Source organism: Haematobia irritans, chromosome 3 (genome assembly GCF_050003625.1).
Source record: "Haematobia irritans isolate KBUSLIRL chromosome 3, ASM5000362v1, whole genome shotgun sequence".
Lineage (NCBI taxonomy): Eukaryota > Metazoa > Arthropoda > Insecta > Diptera > Muscidae > Haematobia > Haematobia irritans.
The window spans coordinates 13,136,724-13,151,901 of NC_134399.1; the positions used below are offsets into that span (position 1 = coordinate 13,136,724).

The 15,178-nt window shown below is 29.5% G+C and overlaps 1 protein-coding gene across 4 annotated transcripts in view; it reads left to right on the top strand.

Moving 5' to 3' along the window:
• The first annotated feature begins 214 nt into the window (after window positions 1-214).
• Window positions 215-15,178, top strand: part of LOC142228023 (uncharacterized) — a 177,348-nt gene continuing 162,384 nt past the window's right edge. For 2 of the 4 annotated variants that reach the window (XM_075298285.1, XM_075298286.1), the window contains exons 1-2: window positions 215-459; window positions 9,750-10,298. The gene's annotated coding sequence lies outside the window, so the exon portion shown is untranslated. The remainder of the gene's footprint in view (window positions 460-9,749; window positions 10,299-15,178) is intronic. The other 2 variants (XM_075298287.1, XM_075298288.1) reach the window with 1 other exon arrangement.

Below are 15,178 nucleotides of genomic sequence, written 5' to 3' on the forward strand. Positions count from 1 at the left end.
TCATCACTACCACTTAACTTTGCTTCTTATAGTGCTGCTGCACCACTGTGTGGTTTGCTTTGTTGTTGTTTTTTTTTTTTGTCCCCTTCAATATGTTTGCTTGAGTGAGCACACTGTTATCTACCAGCTGTTGGCCAATGTTAAAACGTTTCGCATATGCCAAGATGTAAAAAGAGCCATTGAGAAGTTTATCAAACGTTAGTTGTGCCGGCAATGCGAGATTGAAAAGACCACGTCTTTTGTGATTAAGCGGACGTATAGTAAAACCTCGTCAGCGTGTCTGACGTTAATTTCGTGAAGTGAATTAAGACAAAAAAAAAACAAACACAACATACAATACCATTTAATTTTGTGAAGATATAAATGCAATAATGATGCATCAAATAAATGAAAATGTCAACAAAATAAAGTGATGAAAACAAAAATTAAAATTTAAAGGTCAAAATAAAATAACTAAAGGTTAGAAGAATTTCAAAAAATATATAAAAATTATTATTATATCCACATTTTATATTTAGTGCATTAGTTTTTTTTTTAATATTATGTATTTCAAACACCTTTTCGCCTTGTTAATTAGTGAAAACAAGTTTTAAATGTTACTCTACTTAAATCACTCTAAATAAAAATTTAGAGAAACAAAAAAAATATATACAAACAGCATAAATATAATAACAAAACGAAACCAAAAAAAAAAACAACAACAACACCGATACATATATGCAAATTATAAATTGAAGATTGAAACATATTTTCCTAACTCGTAATGGATTTGTGTCGAAAAGAAATTTGAAACAAAAAAAAAAAATAAAACAAGTGAAACAAATGTTTACTGCCAGTGGAAGTCGGCTATAGTAAAGCCCTATAGCAGAGATGTCCCAAAGAAACCTAAATCCGTTTTTGGAAATTATCCATAATAAAAAAAATTTGTATATACAAATGAAACGAAAAACCAATTGTTGTTTGTGATATTTTGATATAATCGGCTTTGTGAAGATTGTGAAGAACAATAATAAATTAATAACAAAATCCCAAAGGATAATGGGATTGTCAAAAATCATACTTGGTGAAAGACCAGTTATTGTTATAAATATAAACAGAAATTCAGAGAAAACAAAATAAAAAAAAATCTTATATGATTTTTTTCTTGTTTTCGTATACACTGATGAAAAAAACTTTGTAATAGTAATAAAATTTACAATTAAAATTGAGCCAGCGATACAATTTCATAAGTGCAACAAAATCTTTCGGTATTGTAATGAATTTTGCGATATTTATTATACCCTCCACCATAGGATGGGGGTATATTAACTTTGTCATTCCGTTTGTAACACATCGAAATATTGCTCTAAGACCCCATAAAGTAAATATATTCTGGGTCGTGGTGAAATTCTGAGTCGATGTCCGTCCGTCCGAACCAAACAAGCTGTCGACTTGAAACTTGGCACAAGTAGTTGTTATTGATGTAGGTCACATGGTATTGCAAATGGGCCATATCGGTCCACTTTTACGTAAAGCCCCCAAACGGACCCCCAAATTTGGCTTGTCGATCCTCTAAGAGAAGCAAATTTCATCCGATCCGGCTGAAATTTGGTACATGGTGTTGGTATATGGTCTTTGACAACCATGCATAATTATATATAGCCCCCATATAAACCGATCCCCCGATTTGGCTTGCGGAGCCTCTAAGAAAAGCAAATACCATTCGATCCGGTTGAAATTTGGTACATGGTGTCAGCATATGATCTCCAACAACCATGCAAAAATTGGTCCACATCGGTCAATAATTATATGTAGCCCCCGTATAAACCAATCCCCCGATTTGGCTTGCGGAGCCTCTAAGGGAAGCAAATTTCATTCGATCCGCCTGAAATTTGGTACATGGTGTTGAAATATGGTCTCTAGCAACTATGGAAAAATTGGTCCACATCGGTCCATAATTATATATAGCTCCCATATAAACCGATCCCCCGATTTGACGTCCGGTGCCTTATGGAGAAGCAAAATTCATCCGATCTGGTTGAAATTTGGTACGTGGTGTCAGCATATGATCTCTAACAACCATGCAAAAATTGGTCCACATCGGTCCATAATTGTATATAGCCCCCGTATAAACCGATCCCCCGATTTGGCTTGCGGAGCCTCTAAGAGAAGCAAATTTCATCCGACCCGGCTAAAATTTGGTACATAGTGTTAGTATATGGTCTCTAATGACTATGAAAAAATTGGTCTAGATCGGTCAATAATTATATATAGCCCCCATATAAACCGATCCCCCGATTTGGCTTGCGGAACCTCTAAGAGAAGCAAATTTCATCCGATCCGGCTGAAATTTGTTACGTGGCGTTAATATATGGCCTCAAACACCAAGGCAAAAATTGGTCGGAATCGGTCCATAATTATATATAGCCCCCATATAAACCTATCCCCAGATTTTACCTCCGGTGCCTTTTGGAGAAGCAAAATTCATCGGATTTGGTTGAAATTTAGTACGTGGTGGTTGTATATGATATTTAACAACCATGTCAAAAGTGGTCCATATCAGTCCATAATCATATATAGCCCCCCACATATAAACCGATTGCGAGATTTGGTTTTGGAGCCACTTGGAGGAGCAAATTTCATCCGAGTCAGTTGAAATTTGGTACTTTGTGCTAGTATATGGCCGTTAACAACCATGTCTAACTAGGTCCATATCGGTCTATAGTTATATATAGCCCTCAGATAAATCGATCCCCAATCACACAAAAATTGGTCCATATCAAGTTCATAATTGTATATAGCTCGCATATAAGCGACCCCCCCTTTTTCAATTCTGGCTCTCTACGTACCGTGCAAAAGTCCATATCGATTAGAAATTATTTGTAGACTTACCTATACATACCTTTTTTCTATACCACGTAATATATACCACGTATGGACTAACTCAACCATGTTAAGAAGTTTTAAGATACCACAACCCAATTAATTCGATTGTGGATGGCAGTCTTTCGTAGAAGTTTCTACGCTATCCATGGTGGATTCGGCCTGGCCGAACTTACGACCGTATATACTTGTTTATTAATAAAATTTAGTCACCGAAAAAATTTCATAAATGCAAGGAAATCTTGCGGTATTGTAATGAATTTTCTAATTACCAATGGAAATAATTCATATTATTAGTGAACATTTTCATTGACTTAATGAAAATTTTTCGTTATGTTATGTTATGTCATAACAACAATGAAAATATTCATAAATGGTATGCACGCTTTATGTCAAACTAGGATATAGATGCGTTTTTTAAAAAAATCACAATTTCATTGCAACAATGAAAATATTCATAAATGGTATGCACATATTCGTTATTAAATACAAAATGTAAAATGTCACATCGTCCAATAAAACCTCGACATTAACCAAAACCAACTCATCGACTTTTAATTTTTTAGTAGAGTCAAATCGTCTAATCGAACCTCTATGTTAGCTAAAATCGAATTCTCATTTTTTGCAACTAGAGTCAAATCGGCTTTTGATTATGAACAAAATCGACTAAATTTCAAATAAACCAAAAATCATCAAAAAGTCAAAAGTCGTGACGTCAAAAATCGACTTTTCATAAATTGCAAAAATCAAAAGTCGATTATTCGATAACTTTAATAAGTCTGAAAATCGATTTTTCCATTTTGCAAACTCTTTCAAACATAGAAAATTACGTAATATCGACTTTTCTTAATTTAGAAAGATGACTTTCTGATATATCCCTTGTAGGGATACAAAAGTCAGGAAAACAAAAGTCAATTCTCGACAATTTTTGTCAAACAAAAGTCGAAGTCGATTGTATGTAATCGACTTTTGACAGTTTTTAAAAATCGTTTAGCAAAATCAACTAATCGATTTTTAATAAAAAAAAAGTCGAAATGTGGACCCTGGATGAAAAGGAGAATATAATGCAAATATTACTATGGTAATTCTGAGCACATAAAAAAATATTATTTTGTCTTCAATCACGAAAAAATTAATTGAGAGTCAATTAAAAACTTAATTGATTCAATTAAAAAATTACTTGATTAAATAAATTTTTTTATTGTTTGTTGTTTCAATTAAAAAATTATTTGAATAAATTACATTTTTTAATTTTGGATGAAAAAGAGAATATTATGCAAATATTGCTATGGTAATTCTGAGCGCACAAAAAATATTTTTTTCTTCAATCACGAAAAAATTAATTGATATTCAATTAAAATATTAATTGTTACTATTAATTTTTGTAATTTGTGCGATTTTTATTTCAATTTAAAATTTTTTGGAATGATTTAAATTTTTAATTGAATATTTTTTAAAACTCAATTTTTTTTTTGGATTTTTTTTTGGAGGGTATGTGTAAGACCAAAACATTTTTTTGAACGAGATACATATGTAGAGAAATACGTTGAATATGTAAAGTTAAAAAGTTGAAACGCTGATTTTTCAAAGTTTGAAAAAGCAGAATACTTGAAAAGGCAATGTCTTCACGTTTAAAAAAAAAATCAAAAGGTCCAAGTTTTCAAAAAGTCCAAAACTCGAAAAATTGGCTCTTTCAAATTTTGCATAACTCATAGACATTTTGTTATAGTCTACTTTTTCATTCTGATTCTAAGCCCTAGTCGCTATCCACAATGCCTCCCTGAGGGCATTAATATTAAATACATCTAATATTCCTCAAAAATTGATTTAACATTAACTCAAAAAAACATTTAAAAGTCGAAAAGGTGATTTCTCCAAGAAAATTCTCCTGAACATTTTTGAACTTCCAAAAAATCGACTCTTCCAAATTTTCAAAAGGTCAAAAAATCGAATTTTATAATTTGTGAATAGGTCTACTAGATTTTACAAAAGACGGTATTTCCAAATTGACGTCAGTTCCAAAAATTAAGAAAATGGCTTTTCCAAATCTGAATAACTCAAAAGTCGAAATATTGATATTTTAATTCTCATTATAAACCCTAGTCGCTGGCCAAAATGCTGGAGTTATTGTTCGAATACTAGCTACACATGATATACCCCAAAAAAATCGGTTTAACCTCAGCTCCAAAAATACAAAAAGTCAAAAAGTCGATTTTTTCAAAATTTCAATAATTCGAAAAGACTAATTTTCCAAATTTTCAAAAGGTCATAGTCGAATTTTCTAAATTTTCAAAAAGTCGCCATTTTATAATCGGTTTTTCCAAATTTTGAACAAACCGACTTTTCCAAATTTTCAAAAACTCGAAAAGTCGCCATTTTATAATCGGTTTTTCCAAATTTTGAACAAACCGACTCGAAAAGTCAACTCTTCCAAATTTTCTTAACGTCAAAAAAATCGAAAATATCGACTTTTCCAAATTTTGAATAACTCCACAAATTGAAAACCCGAAAATTTTCCAATATTTTAAAACTTCAAAAAGTCGACATTTCCAAATTTTCAAAAGGTGAAAAAATCGACTTTCATAATTTGTGAAAAGGTCGACCAGATTTTAAAAAAGACGGGATTTTACTATTTTTCCAAATTTTCGAAAAGACGAATTTTTCAAATTGTAAAATTTTCAAAAGGTCATAGTCGAATTTTCAAAAAGTCCACAACCCGAAAAGTTAGGTCTATTATCCAATAATATCATTCATATAAAGTTATAATCCTGTATGACCTCTAGAGCAAGCTTAAGATCCTAGCAGTCAAAAAGCTTACAATAATATTTATAATTTTATTGTAAATATAATTAATCAATAAATAAATCGAGAGTAAACTTAAAGTAATTTGTGTGGGTTTAATGCTAGAGGGTATTGTATATGAGTTTTACTGACAAATCAATTAAAAACAGCCTTTGGTCAACTACTAAAGTCGATAGAGTCAATTGGTCCAAATTAAAAAAAAAACTCCGCTTTGCTATTAAAAAAACTCTGAAATTTTTCATAATCAACGGAAATGAAAATTAAAGTCTCGATTATCTTAAATCTTTCATTTAAATGCATTGGGAAGATATTGTCGTTTTCGTTGTCCCTTTCCTCCAACTCACAATCGCAATGTTGTGACATTTTTATTGAATACTCATTACAAAGAGACAATTGAGTGCAAACAAAAGCATCACACACATTCGGTTTATTGACCAGCACAAATCTTTCAAATTGGGAATTGCGTATTTGAAACAAAAAAGAAAACAACAATAACAACAAAAAATCGAATTCGATAATGATTACAACATTCCGTAATAATACCAGTTCATCAATATGCAAATTTATTCATATTTCTTTTGAAAAGAACGTTTTTCTCTTTCTTTTTCTCCTTGTTTGAAATTTGCCTTCTTCCCCGGTTTTCTTATGCATATATGGAGGGATAGCTGGCTAGATGGATGTAATGTCTGTGGCGGGCCTGTATGTCAGTCAATGTATATTTGTATAGCCAGAGAAATACCTTCGAATATTGTGTGGTTGTTGCTGTTCTGTTGTTAATGCTGCTTTGGGTTGATTGCTTGCTCTTGGGTTTTTATTTCAGTTTTGTTGTAGTTGTTGTTGCTTTTACTCCAGCTATTTTTCTTGGTACGTTTATACACTGGAGAGTGAGTGTTGTTTTGTTGTTGTTTTTATTTAAAACTCATAAAACCGGATTTGTATGAAAGGAATTATTCAACAGCTCAAATATCGAAGGGAAGCAATGCTATACAATAGCCCGACAGCCACTATTGCTACCAACACTGCTACTACTACTAATAGTAGTAGTAGTTGTGGTAGTAGTGCACAACAATATATGTAACAAACTCACAAAAACAAACAGCACAACGTGCAAAAGCCAAACAACAATACAACAACAAGTTCCTTTCTCATTTTAGCAGTATTGCATAGCATCGGTATATGCCTCCAGCGTTAGTAACAGAAGAGAAATTCACTGTTGTTATTAAAAAGACATCAACATTAAGGGAATCCAGTGACAATGAGAGAACAGAATCCAGTAGAGAGCAAGAGAATGCAGTTATTGCATATGACCATGTGCTCCCTTGTATTTAGATATGTATGTGGGTGTGATTTTGCCTTTATACGTATGATATATTAAATGGCTGATGCTGTTGAGCTGTTAATACTTTTAACAGTTCCTCTCAAATGCAAAATTTTGTACGTATGTATGTATATTGTGCAAGTAGGCAAAAAAAAGGAAGTCTAGAATGCAAACATAAACCACACAAAAAAAATGGGAAATGCATAAAACAAAAACATAAGAAGATAAAAATAGCAACATTAACAAAAGTAATAGAAGGGGGGAAACAAATTCGAAATGCAATTTAAGGCAACACACATTTATGTGCATAAATAAAGCAATCGTTTTGTGATACAGTGAGAGATGGAGAGAGAGAGAGAAAGACAAGATCTAGAAAACCCACAACAAAAGGAAATAACTCAAAAGATACAAAAGAAGATAAACGAGTTTCACATGTTTTATGTACATGTACACGCACTCACCCGGTCGGAGAAATTGGAAATGATCGAAGATGGTGTCTGAATGAAATTTTGTTGCAGACTCACAAAACATGTGTATGGGATATTCCATTAGAAAGGAATAAAATGTTGCATATCATGTCATAGAATAATGAACTACTCTAGGTTAAGTCCGATACTGTGTTTCACAGGTGCAAGCCAAAATTGAAAATGTAAAATAAAGAATCGGATTTTTTTAATCTGACATAATTTGGAGGTAATGGTCCAAAGCAGTGTTGCCAGGTTGGTGGCTATCCTCCCAAATTTTAGTGTTTTTTCACGTATAGGGGGATTTTTAGGGGTTACATTTATTTGGGGGGATTTTTGGGGGTAAAAATATATTTTACGCCTTATGTTTTGGTGCGATAGGGGGGATTACTGATACCTTTGGACAATGAAGAGAATGATCATGGCTCTCTTATGAGTCGACTTATGTATTGATTGTATTGTTTGGTCGAATTCTTACCAATAGTATTAATACACGCAGAGAAGGAATAAGATCACCTCAAACATGTTTTAAGAGCAAAATGTTATTTTTGTATGGTGACCATGTAATATGTTTGTCACTAAAATGTTATTTTCTCGTCAAATATAACCTGCTTGCCGAAATCAGATACATGATTTCCGAGAAAATAACATGGTTGCGAAAACCATGTTACATGGTCACCACCCAAAAATAACATTTTTTTTTAAACATGTTTGAGGTGATCATATTCCATCTCTGTGTGTTGTTGTTGCAGGGGTGAAAATTAAGTGACTTATAAAGGGAATACTATTTTCCAAAATGGCTTAGTGATTTTATGGATAAAATTTAACTTAATTATCTTATTACTCATCCAAAGATGCTACACTGTAGGCTGAAATTTATATGGGGATTTTATTTGTATGCGAATTGAGGCATACATATATTAATTAGGATTTTCGTTTCAACGTAATATATTATATTTTTAGAACAATTTTCGAAAAATTCCGGCTTAAATTTGTAGAAAAAAAGTTGCGAGAAATTAACCCAAGTTCCTGAATATAAACAAGAATCCTTTAGCATTGCTTTTGCTACCTTTTCAAATGCTTACGGGCTTTTCTTATTATTTGGGGGGAAGGTTCAAAAATCATATGGTAACACTGGTGCAATGAATCAAATAAATCTTTTCTTTAAACAAACAAGGTAAAGCAACCTTGAAACTTGAAAACAGGAACTTAGTACAGGCCTTTAGTTTGGATCGGATCTTCTCCCCTTACACTAAAAAAAAGTGAACTCACTATTTCACTAAAGCCAAATTAACTATATTTTAGTTCATGAACTTATTATATTTGGTGAAAGTTTCATTTACTCTAATAATTTTTTGCGTACGTTAGTTAAATGAACTAAAAGACGGGAAAAAATTATACACAAGTTAAGGACAGAGATTTACTAAATTTGTATTTGTCATAAAATAGTTCATTATTTCATCAAATTTGTAAATTTTACTACAAAAGCGTCCATTGTGAACTTCGTATGTCACTAAAGACATTCTTGCAATTTTGCACTCCAATTTTTTCCCTCAAACTACAAAATTTTCTTTAAAAAGTGAAAAAAATTATTTATGTCTAATAAATTTTCTTGAATTTGTCGAAAAATATTTACTTATTTTTGTGATATCGGCGCGATGCCAGCGCGTGTAATAATGTTTAGTTAAAAATTTCTAAAAATATTCAAAATTTTCTGAAATTAATCAAAAGTTTTCTTCCTGGTGGGTTCACTGTTTTTTCAGTGTACACGTCGACAGATCTACTCTAAAACTCGCTTGCCCCCACCACCCTTTTTGGTATCTTACTTCTTTCTAGCATATACCCAAAACCATGCATATGCAAAATTATCCTAAACGGTTAACTTTCTTGTGTAATAGCCCATACAAAAATGGAATTTTTAAAATTCCATGCTTCAGGCTGATAATTAATGGACGCTCTTTAAAACAGAAACAACAACAAAAAACAAACTGTTGCGGTGAAGTTATGCTGTGTGGTGTATTAATGGCCCATGGCTATTCTTAGTAAAATGCCGCTTGAAACTCATCAAACGGCTGGGGAGAAATGTTAAATCATTTTATCAAATCTTCTCTATGAAAATTTTGTTCACCAACACACCAGTTGATGGTCTGCAAGTTATGTGTGTTAATCCAATTAGCATTCGCATTCACATTCACAATGCAAATAAACCAAAGATAATAACAACAACAACAATGTTTAATTTTTTTCTCATTCTCTTTTTTTCTACCTCTCTCGTTTAATTTCATTTAAAATCCGGCCAAAAGGTGAACCAAGGCAAAAAAAACATATAACGAACTAAAATAAAAAACAACTACAAAACTTGCCAAATCTATAGAAACCAATAAACTAAATACCAAATACATGCTACCCACATACCCAGATTTACCCATAATAATAGCCACCATTCTGAATCAACAGTCTAACTGCGCTAAAACAAAACAAAACAATTGTAAATTGCAAATACCAAAAACAACAATAACAAACAAAACAACTGATAAAAAAAATAGTGCTCTTGGGCACTTGTCTGCTTCTAATAACACGGCTTTATCATTGCTAATGCAAATCGATGAGATTAACACTACGTGAACAACACTAACAGCAAAAACAACAAGAACAACATCAACATCATTTACCACCACGGAATTGGATTACTTTTTGCGGTTAAAACACAATCAAACACCTTATTGTTCTCCTTCTCCCAACCACTCAATCTCCCTCGCACTCTCGCTTGGTGTTGTCATCAACACAAAACATTTGTTGATCTTTGTTCGAGAGGAAAGCAGTTGTAGAAAATAATAATCATTGGTGTTAAGGTAAGTTGATGACGTCGAATCCATGCTAGACTAACGGCATTTTTTTAATTAATTAATCATAAACAGGTCCCAGTGTTTCCAAAACGTTAGTGTGTATGTATGTATATACGGGGTGTGTATGGTGGGCAACAACCTGATGAAGTATTTGAATGAATTGAGGGGGGACTTGTTCAATGCAGGAATGTGCCAATAAATTTGATACAAAAACAAATTATACTAAAGAAATTTCTAATGATTCAGATCTTGGTTAAGATTATGGAAATATGCTGCTGGTAGGAAAGTTCACAGCTTTAATAACATCATAGCTGTTATAAAAGACAAATAACATAGCTTTGTTAAGTGAGGTATGTGAGAGAGTGACCATAGAGAGAGGGAGAGAAATTATATAGAGTACGGCTAATAAATATAGCATTATTGAAACGATAGCATAATGAAACGGTAGCATAGTAAAGGTAGTAAACTGTAATCAGCTGATTGTTGAAAACTTTATTAAAAGTTTAATAAATTGTATACACTTATGACAGTTTATTTTTAATGTAATAATATATCAAATGTCCCACGAAAAAATTGTCCACACTTGAGAGGTGTCCGCTTCCAAAGTGAAAGGTTTTACTGTATATTATTTTAAAGACAATAGATTATTAATTGTAGTTATTCCTTATCGTTATACTACAATCTGTAGTATCTGGAGTTGCGTCACATAGAATTGAACTAGTCGTACTATATCATAAAGTTCTTACATTCTATTGTGGGATTGAGGTGCCCATAACTTACTTACTGATTGGTGGTCATGTTATCAATAAATTTTTATAAAACATCGAACGAATATCGAATAATTACTCCAAAACAAAGTAATCTCTTCGTCATTCACTGATTATTTGTATTTTGAGTATTTGTGAGGCAACGTATTGAGTGTCGTAGACTTATTAACTTATTCTGTTGTATTTATCAGCAGAATAAGTTAATAATAGAACTAAAATATTGACAAAATTTTCTATAGAAATAAAATGTTGACAACTTTTTTAAAGAAATAAAATTTTGACAAAATTTTCTATAGAAATAAAATTTTCTATAGAAATAAAATTTTGAAAAAAATTTTCCATAGAAATAAAATTTTGACAAAATTTTCTATAGAAATAAAATTTTGCCAACATTTTCTATAGAAATAAAATTTCGACAAAATTTTCTATGGAAATAAAATTTTGACAAAATTTTCTATAGAAATAAACTTTTGACAAAATTTTCTAAAGAAATAAAATTTTGACAACATTTTTTATAGAAATAAAATTTTGTCGAAATTCTCTAAAGAAATACAATTTTGTCAAAATTTTCTATAGAAATAAAATTTTGACAAAATTTTCTATAGAAATAAAATTTTGTCGAAATTCTCTAAAGAAATACAATTTTGTCAAAATTTTCTATAGAAATAAAATTTTGACAAAATTTTCTATAGAAGTAAGATTTAGGCAAAATTTTTCTTTAGAAATAAAATTTTGACAACATTTTCTATAGAAAGAAAATTTTGACAAAATATTCTTTAGAAATAAAATTTTTACAAAACTCGGTAGAAATAAAATTTTGACAAAATTTTCTATAGAAATAAAATTTTGATAAAATTTTCTATAGAAATAAAATTTTGACCAAATTTTCTATTGAAATAAAATTTTGAAAAAAATTTCTATAGAAATAAAATTTTGACAAAACTTGGTATAGAAATAAAATTTTAATAAAATTTTCTATAGAAATAAAATTTTGACAAAATTTTCTATAGAAATAAAATTTTAACAAAATTTTCTATAAAAATAAAATTTTGACCAAAAATTTTCTATAAAAATAACATTTTGAGCAAAATTTCTAAGAAATAAAATTTTGAAAAAATTTTCTATAGAAAAAAAAATTTGTCAAAATTTTCTATAGAAATAAAATTTTGACAAAATTTTCTATAGACATAAAAATTTGAAAACATTTTCTAAAGAAATAAAATTTTGACAAAATTTTCTATAGAAATAAAATTTTAACAAAATTTTGTATAGAAATAAAATTTTCATCAAATTTTCTATAGAAATAAAATTTTGACAAAATTTTCTATAGAAATATAATTTTGACAAAATATTCTATAGAAATAAAATTTTGACAAAATTTTCTATAGAAATAAAATTTTGCCAAAATTTTCTATAGAAATAAAATTTTGTCAAAATTTTCTATAGAAATAAAATTTTGTCAAAATTTTCTATAGAAATAAAATTTTGTCAAAATTTTCTATAGAAATAAAATTTTGTCAAAATTTTCTATAGAAATAAAATTTTGACAAAATTTTCTATAGAAACAAAATTTTGACAAATTTATCTATAGAAATAAAATTTTGACAACATTTTCTATAGAATTTAAAATTTAGTCAAAATTTTCTATACAAATAAAATTTTGATAAAAATTTTATTTCTATAGAAATAAAATGTTGACAAAATTTTCTATAGAAATAAAATTTTAACAAAATTTTCTATAGAAATAAAAATTTGACAAAATTTTCTATAGAAGTAACATTTTAGCAAAATTTTTCTTTAGTAATAAAAGTTTGACAAAATATTCTACATTTTCCATAGAAATAAAATTTCGATTGTAAAACTACAATTTTGAGAAATTTTTCTATAGAAACCAAATTTTGCAAAATAAGATTTTTTGTTTGGTAGTTTTTTGGTGAAATGTTCTCCAAACTTTGATAGAGTATTTTGTATAACAGATCGAGTGGCAACCATGGTCCGTCTACCTCAAAAGTAAATAAGTAAAGTGGTTCCATCCCTCCGAGGAAAGAGGGATGGGTTTTTAGCCGGTATTGTCGAATGTGATGAAGTGCGGCATATAGTAGGACACACTGCATTAAATATTTTCCTACACTTAACTAATAAAATATAATTAATAACTTATCTCGCTGTAAGCTTTTATATCATATTATTTTTTTATCTCCTCAAAATTGTCATGATTCCTATATTCCATTTATGTGAAGTTTTTCTATGCAGCAAAGTAATTCGTTATTGACACTGTTATCAGTAAGTGATAAGTGTGCCATGCTCGGGCGCCTAGTTTTGTTTGGGTCTCACTTTAAAATAATTTTATTTATATTTATTTTGTTTCACGTTGGTGTTGTATGATAAAATTGTTTGTTGGGTATTTTAGAATGGACATTCATTCCCCTTTATATAAAAACTTATTATTTTTTTATAAAAAAAATTGTGAAAACATCATAATATACAGGATTAAGTGAATAATACAATCAGATTAAAATACACATAAGAATTTCTTATCCCTTTCAAAATTAAATAAAATTTCTTCGAAATTTTCTTGTGTCTTGGGTCAGACTTTTAAAACAACTTTCCTTCACATAAATTGTTATGACTACCATCCCATGGAGATTTTACCAAAAACGAAAAACAAATTTCACCAAAAACTACGTAAGCCAATCAAGTATTTTGTCACCATTCAATGATCTCCATTACAAATGTCTCATAAATTACTTGCATTCGCATTCTCAATTGCAAGACAGAAAAATAAAAAACAAACATCAAAATCGTCGTTTCGTTCAATGAAATATTGAATAATTTCATAAGAACTCAACGTGAGTTTTACGCCACACAATCAGCATTTCCGATTAAAGTGTCAATGTTAAGACCAAATAAATAATGAAATTATTTGAGTGCTGAGCACTAGCTAATAGCTGCTAAAAGTAAACAACAATATTGTGGAATTGGTTATTAGGTGTAAAAAAATAAAAACTTGCGGATTTTTCTGGGGGACAGCATTTTATATTAGAAGAAACTTATATTCAAAATTGTTTAGACATTAAAAAAAAGTCCCCAGGCCAAATTCTATAGAATTTTGAGAAAATTTTTCTATAGAAACAAAATTTTGAGAAAAATTTCTATAGAAATATAGTTTTGAGAAAATTTTTTATAGAAATAAAATTTTGAAAACATTTTCTATAGAAATAAAATTTTGAGAAAATTTTCTGTAGAAATATAATTTTGCAAACATTTTCTATAGAAATAAAGTTTTGCAAAAATTTTCTATGAAAATAAAATTTTGACAAAATTTTCTATAGAAGTAAAATTTTACAAAAAATTTCTATAGAAATAAAATGTTGACAAAATTTTCCATAGAAATTTTCTATAGAAATAAAATTTTGGCAAAATTTTTCTATAAAAATAAAATTTGGACAAAATTTACAGAAATAAAATTTTGCCAAAATTTTCTATAGAAATAAAATTGTGACAAAATTCTATAGAAATACAATTGTTTATATAAATATTTTTTTTTTAAAGTTTCTATAGAAATAAGGTTTTTGCAAAAATTTTCTATAGAAATACAACTTTTAAAAATTACTTTTTTTTTTAAATTTTCTTCAAATGTTGATAGAATATATTTGGCTCAAGTTCCAACCGCTATCTTCCCATACATTTAACTACTCCCCTGACAATAATTCTTAATATTTTTTTTTATTTTTTTTTCCCCAACATGACTTTTAACTTTTCTCCCTAAATATTTGTAAAAAACCACAAACTAAACGAAATAATTTCTATTTAAGCCAACTAACAAATGCGAACAAAAAATCTCTGGCAGCCGTAGTTATTTAATACCAAAAATTTCTTTCTCCTCCCCAAGTGAATTACTAACGCAATTATCAAAATTGTGGTTTTAATAATTAAATAAATAACACATTTGAATATGCAGTGACAAGTTGATACACAGTGTTAATTATAATGACACAGCTAATCCTAGTCTATGGTCAATAGTCCAACTACGAGTAAACACCACAGGTGGGGCATGAAAAATTACAATTGATATAGAAATATTCTCGACCAAAGATAATTTTATTTAATTTTTAAAAT